Here is a 6,800-nt window from a genome sequence, read left to right as displayed (position 1 = left end):
GGTACTGTGTGTACAGTATGTTCTACTCTGTGTTAAAGGGTACTGTGTGTACAGTATGTTCTACTCTGTGTTAAAGGGTACTGTGTGTACAGTATATTCTACTCTGTGTTGGAGGGTACTGTGTGTACAGTATATTCTACTCTGTTAAAGGGTACTGTGTGTACAGTATATTCTACTCTGTTAAAAGGTACTGTGTTTACAGTATGTTCTACTCTGTGTTGGAGGGTACTGTGTGTACAGTATGTTCTACTCTGTGTTAAAGGGTACTGTGTGTAAAGTATGTTCTACTCTGTGTTGAAGGGTACTGTGTGTACAGTATGTTCTACTCTGTTGGAGGGTACTGTGTGTACAGTATATTCTACTCTGTGTTGGAGGGTACTGTGTGTACAGTATATTCTACTCTGTGTTAAAGGGTACTGTGTGTACAGTATGTTCTACTCTATGTTAAAGGGTACTGTGTGTACAGTATGTTCTACTCTGTGTTGAAGGGTACTGTGTGTACAGTATATTCTACTCTGTGTTGGAGGATACTGTGTGTACAGTATATTCTACTCTGTTTAAGGGTACTGTGTGTACAGTATATTCTACTCTGTGTTGGAGGGTACTGTGTGAACAGTATATTCTACTCTGTTTAAGGGTACTGTGTGTACAGTATGTTCTACTCTATGTTAAAGGTTACTGTGTGTACAGTATGTTCTACTCTGTGTTGAAGGGTACTGTGTGTACAGTATATTCTACTCTGTGTTGGAGGGTACTGTGTGTACAGTATGTTCTACTCTGTGTTGGAGGGTACTGTGTGTACAGTATGTTCTACTCTATGTTAAAGGGTACTGTGTGTACAGTATGTTCTACTCTGTGTTGGAGGGTACTGTGTGTACAGTATGTTCTACTCTATGTTAAAGGGTACTTAGTGTACAGTATGTTCTACTCTGTGTTGGAGGGTACTGTGTGTACAGTATATTCTACTCTGTTTAAGGGTACTGTGTGTACAGTATGTTCTACTCTGTTTAAGGGTACTGTGTGTACAGTATGTTCTACTCTATGTTAAAGGGTACTGTGTGTACAGTATATTCTACTCTGTGTTGGAGGGTACTGTGTGTACAGTATGTTCTACTCTGTGTTGGAGGGTACTGTGTGTACAGTATGTTCTACTCTGTTAAAGGGTACTGTGTGTACAGTATGTTCTACTCTGTGTTAAAGGGTACTGTATGTACAGTATATTCTACTCTGTTAAAGGGTACTGTGTGTACAGTATGTTCTACTCTGTGTTTAAGGGTACTGTGTGTACAGTATGTTCTACTCTGTGTTAAAGGGTACTGTGTGTACAGTATGTTCTACTCTGTGTTGGAGGGTACTGTGTGTACAGTATGTTCTACTCTGTGTTGGAGGGTACTGTGTGTACAGTATGTTCTACTCTATGTTAAAGGGTACTGTGTGTACAGTATGTTCTACTCTATGTTAAAGGGTACTGTGTGTACAGTATGTTCTACTCTATGTTAAAGGGTACTGTGTGTACAGTATGTTCTACTCTATGTTAAAGGGTACTGTGTGTACAGTATGTTCTACTCTATGTTAAAGGGTACTGTGTGTACAGTATGTTCTACTCTATGTTAAAGGGTACTGTGTGTACAGTATGTTCTACTCTATGTTAAAGGGTACTGTGTGTACAGTATGTTCTACTCTATGTTAAAGGGTACTGTGTGTACAGTATGTTCTACTCTATGTTAAAGGGTACTGTGTGTACAGTATGTTCTACTCTATGTTAAAGGGTACTGTGTGTACAGTATATTCTACTCTGTTAAAGGGTACTGTGTGTACAGTATGTTCTACTCTATGTTAAAGGGTACTGTGTGTACAGTATGTTCTACTCTATGTTAAAGGGTACTGTGTGTACAGTATGTTCTACTCTATGTTAAAGGGTACTGTGTGTACAGTATGTTCTACTCTATGTTAAAGGGTACTGTGTGTACAGTATGTTCTACTCTATGTTAAAGGGTACTGTGTGTACAGTATGTTCTACTCTATGTTAAAGGGTACTGTGTGTACAGTATGTTCTACTCTATGTTAAAGGGTACTGTGTGTACAGTATGTTCTACTCTATGTTAAAGGGTACTGTGTGTACAGTATGTTCTACTCTGTGTTAAAGGGTACTGTGTGTACAGTATGTTCTACTCTATGTTAAAGGGTACTGTGTGTACAGTATGTTCTACTCTATGTTAAAGGGTACTGTGTGTACAGTATGTTCTACTCTATGTTAAAGGGTACTGTGTGTACAGTATGTTCTACTCTATGTTAAAGGGTACTGTGTGTACAGTATGTTCTACTCTATGTTAAAGGGTACTGTGTGTACAGTATGTTCTACTCTGTGTTAAAGGGTACTGTGTGTACAGTATGTTCTACTCTATGTTAAAGGGTACTGTGTGTACAGTATGTTCTACTCTATGTTAAAGGGTACTGTGTGTACAGTATGTTCTACTCTGTGTTAAAGGGTACTGTGTGTACAGTATGTTCTACTCTATGTTAAAGGGTACTGTGTGTACAGTATGTTCTACTCTATGTTAAAGGGTACTGTGTGTACAGTATGTTCTACTCTGTGTTAAAGGGTACTGTGTGTACAGTATGTTCTACTCTGTGTTAAAGGGTACTGTGTGTACAGTATGTTCTACTCTATGTTAAAGGGTACTGTGTGTACAGTATGTTCTACTCTATGTTAAAGGGTACTGTGTGTACAGTATGTTCTACTCTATGTTAAAGGGTACTGTGTGTACAGTATGTTCTACTCTATGTTAAAGGGTACTGTGTGTACAGTATGTTCTACTCTGTGTTAAAGGGTACTGTGTGTACAGTATGTTCTACTCTATGTTAAAGGGTACTGTGTGTACAGTATATTCTACTCTGTGTTAAAGGGTACTGTGTGTACAGTATGTTCTACTCTATGTTAAAGGGTACTGTGTGTACAGTATGTTCTACTCTGTGTTGGAGGGTACTGTGTGTACAGTATGTTCTACTCTGTGTTAAAGGGTACTGTGTGTACAGTATGTTCTACTCTGTGTTAAAGGGTACTGTGTGTACAGTATGTTCTACTCTGTGTTAAAGGGTACTGTGTGTACAGTATGTTCTACTCTGTGTTGGAGGGTACTGTGTGTACAGTATGTTCTACTCTATGTTAAAGGGTACTGTGTGTACAGTATGTTCTACTCTATGTTAAAGGGTACTGTGTGTACAGTATGTTCTACTCTATGTTAAAGGGTACTGTGTGTACAGTATGTTCTACTCTATGTTAAAGGGTACTGTGTGTACAGTATGTTCTACTCTGTGTTAAAGGGTACTGTGTGTACAGTATGTTCTACTCTATGTTAAAGGGTACTGTGTGTACAGTATGTTCTACTCTATGTTAAAGGGTACTGTGTGTACAGTATGTTCTACTCTATGTTAAAGGGTACTGTGTGTACAGTATGTTCTACTCTATGTTAAAGGGTACTGTGTGTACAGTATGTTCTACTCTATGTTAAAGGGTACTGTGTGTACAGTATGTTCTACTCTATGTTAAAGGGTACTGTGTGTACAGTATGTTCTACTCTATGTTAAAGGGTACTGTGTGTACAGTATGTTCTACTCTATGTTAAAGGGTACTGTGTGTACAGTATGTTCTACTCTGTGTTAAAGGGTACTGTGTGTACAGTATATTCTACTCTGTTAAAGGGTACTGTGTGTACAGTATGTTCTACTCTATGTTAAAGGGTACTGTGTGTACAGTATGTTCTACTCTATGTTAAAGGGTACTGTGTGTACAGTATATTCTACTCTGTTAAAGGGTACTGTGTGTACAGTATGTTCTACTCTATGTTAAAGGGTACTGTGTGTACAGTATGTTCTACTCTATGTTAAAGGGTACTGTGTGTACAGTATGTTCTACTCTATGTTAAAGGGTACTGTGTGTACAGTATATTCTACTCTGTTAAAGGGTACTGTGTGTACAGTATGTTCTACTCTATGTTAAAGGGTACTGTGTGTACAGTATGTTCTACTCTATGTTAAAGGGTACTGTGTGTACAGTATGTTCTACTCTGTGTTAAAGGGTACTGTGTGTACAGTATGTTCTACTCTATGTTAAAGGGTACTGTGTGTACAGTATATTCTACTCTGTGTTAAAGGGTACTGTGTGTACAGTATATTCTACTCTGTTAAAGGGTACTGTGTGTACAGTATATTCTACTCTGTTAAAGGGTACTGTGTGTACAGTATATTCTACTCTGTTAAAGGGTACTGTGTGTACAGTATATTCTACTCTATGTTAAAGGGTACTGTGTGTACAGTATATTCTACTCTGTTAAAGGGTACTGTGTGTACAGTATGTTCTACTCTATGTTAAAGGGTACTGTGTGTACAGTATGTTCTACTCTGTTAAAGGGTACTGTGTGTACAGTATGTTCTACTCTATGTTAAAGGGTACTGTGTGTACAGTATGTTCTACTCTATGTTAAAGGGTACTGTGTGTACAGTATGTTCTACTCTATGTTAAAGGGTACTGTGTGTACAGTATGTTCTACTCTATGTTAAAGGGTACTGTGTGTACAGTATGTTCTACTCTATGTTAAAGGGTACTGTGTGTACAGTATGTTCTACTCTATGTTAAAGGGTACTGTGTGTACAGTATATTCTACTCTATGTTAAAGGGTACTGTGTGTACAGTATGTTCTACTCTATGTTAAAGGGTACTGTGTGTACAGTATGTTCTACTCTATGTTAAAGGGTACTGTGTGTACAGTATGTTCTACTCTATGTTAAAGGATACTGTGTGTACAGTATGTTCTACTCTATGTTAAAGGGTACTGTGTGTACAGTATATTCTACTCTATGTTAAAGGGTACTGTGTGTACAGTATGTTCTACTCTATGTTAAAGGGTACTGTGTGTACAGTATGTTCTACTCTGTGTTAAAGGGTACTGTGTGTACAGTATGTTCTACTCTATGTTAAAGGGTACTGTGTGTACAGTATGTTCTACTCTGTGTTAAAGGGTACTGTGTGTACAGTATGTTCTACTCTATGTTAAAGGGTACTGTGTGTACAGTATGTTCTACTCTGTGTTAAAGGGTACTGTGTGTACAGTATGTTCTACTCTATGTTAAAGGGTACTGTGTTACTGCATCAACTCCACCACTTTTCAACCACATGTTGATTATCTCCAGCACAATACCAGTGTCTGCATATGTGAAAATGGCACATTTACAACTATTTGTAGAATTTTTTTATAAAATTAAAAAGTTCTACCCGATGACATCTTCAAAAGTTTAAATATTTTTAAAACATTGTTTGGAACACTATGAGATTTGCGGCAAGAAAATAACTTCCCTCTGGCAGGAAACTACCTTCTCTCTGGCAGGAAACTACCATCTCTCTGGCAGGAAACTACCTTCTCTCTGGCAGGAAACTACCTTCCCTCTGGCAGGAAACTACCCTTCTCTCTGGCAGGAAACTACCCTTCCCTCTGGCAGGAAATGACCTTCCCTCTGGCTGGAAACTACCTTCCCTCTGGCTGGAAACTACCTTCCCTCTGGCTGGAAACTACCTTCCCTCTGGCTGGAAACGACCTTCCCTCTGGCTGGAAACGACCTTCCCTCTGGCTGGAAACGACCTTCCCTCTGGCTGGAAACGACCTTCCCTCTGGCTGGAAACGACCTTCCCTCTGGCTGGAAAATACCTTCCCTCTGGCTGGAAACGACCTTCCCTCTGGCTGGAAACGACCTTCCCTCTGGCTGGAAAATGACCTTCCCTCTGGCTGGAAAATGATCTTCCCTCTGGCTGGAAACTACCTTCTCTCTGGCTGGAAACTACCTTCTCTCTGGCAGGAAACAACCTTCCCTCTGGCAGGAAACTACCCTTCCCTCTGGCAGGAAACTACCCTTCCCTCTGGCTGGAAACTACCTTCTCTCTGGCTGGAAACTACCTTCTCTCTGGCTGGAAACGACCTTCCCTCTGGCTGGAAAATACCTTCCCTCTGGCTGGAAACGATCTTCCCTCTGGCTGGAAACGACCTTCCCTCTGGCTGGAAACGACCTTCCCTCTGGCAGGAAAATACCTTCCCTCTGGCTGGAAACGACCTTCCCTCTGGCAGGAAACGACCTTCCCTCTGGCTGGAAACTACCTTCCCTCTGGCAGGAAAATACCTTCCCTCTGGCAGGAAACTACCTTCCCTCTGGCAGGAAACTACTTTCCCTCTGGCTGGAAACTACCTTCCCTCTGGCAGGAAACTACTTTCCCTCTGGCTGGAAACTACTTTCCCTCTGGCTGGAAACTACCTTCCCTCTGGCTGGAAACTACCTTCCCTCTGGCTGGAAACTACCTTCCCTCTGGCTGGAAACTACTTTCCCTCTGGCTGGAAACTACTTTCCCTCTGGCTGGAAACTACTTTCCCTCTGGCTGTAAAATACCTTCCCTCTGGCTGGAAACTACTTTCCCTCTGGCTGTAAAATACCTTCCCTCTGGCTGGAAACTACCTTCCCTCTGGCTGGAAACTACCTTCCCTCTGGCTGGAAACTACCTTCCCTCTGGCTGGAAACTCGTTGCAGGTTTCTTACTTTAGATCCTACCCTGTGATGTCACAGAAAGGCCTTTTTCAGGACCTCTTCTGATCTTTTTAACCACAGATCATAGAAACACACCTTTTTTAAATAGATACTGATATTGTGCTGGAGATAATGAATATGAGGTTGGAAATTGGTTGAACTGTCCTTTAATATGTGTTTGTTGTAAAAGTGTAATTAAAAATATCATTTTAGCAGACACTTTTATCCAAAGC

At 40.4% G+C, this 6,800-nt stretch overlaps 2 protein-coding genes across 2 annotated transcripts in view; both read left to right on the top strand.

The window, feature by feature from the left end:
- Positions 1 to 6,800, top strand: part of LOC120059732 (E3 ubiquitin-protein ligase TRIM9-like) — a 1,105,060-nt gene that overhangs the window by 715,316 nt on the left and 382,944 nt on the right. The gene's annotated exons all lie outside the window — the stretch shown is intronic.
- The window catches only part of xdh (xanthine dehydrogenase), a 42,578-nt gene that overhangs the window by 14,805 nt on the left and 20,973 nt on the right, over positions 1 to 6,800 (top strand). The gene's annotated exons all lie outside the window — the stretch shown is intronic.

Source organism: Salvelinus namaycush, chromosome 15, assembly GCF_016432855.1.
Source record: "Salvelinus namaycush isolate Seneca chromosome 15, SaNama_1.0, whole genome shotgun sequence".
Lineage (NCBI taxonomy): Eukaryota > Metazoa > Chordata > Actinopteri > Salmoniformes > Salmonidae > Salvelinus > Salvelinus namaycush.
This window is presented reverse-complemented; position numbering and strand designations above follow the sequence as displayed.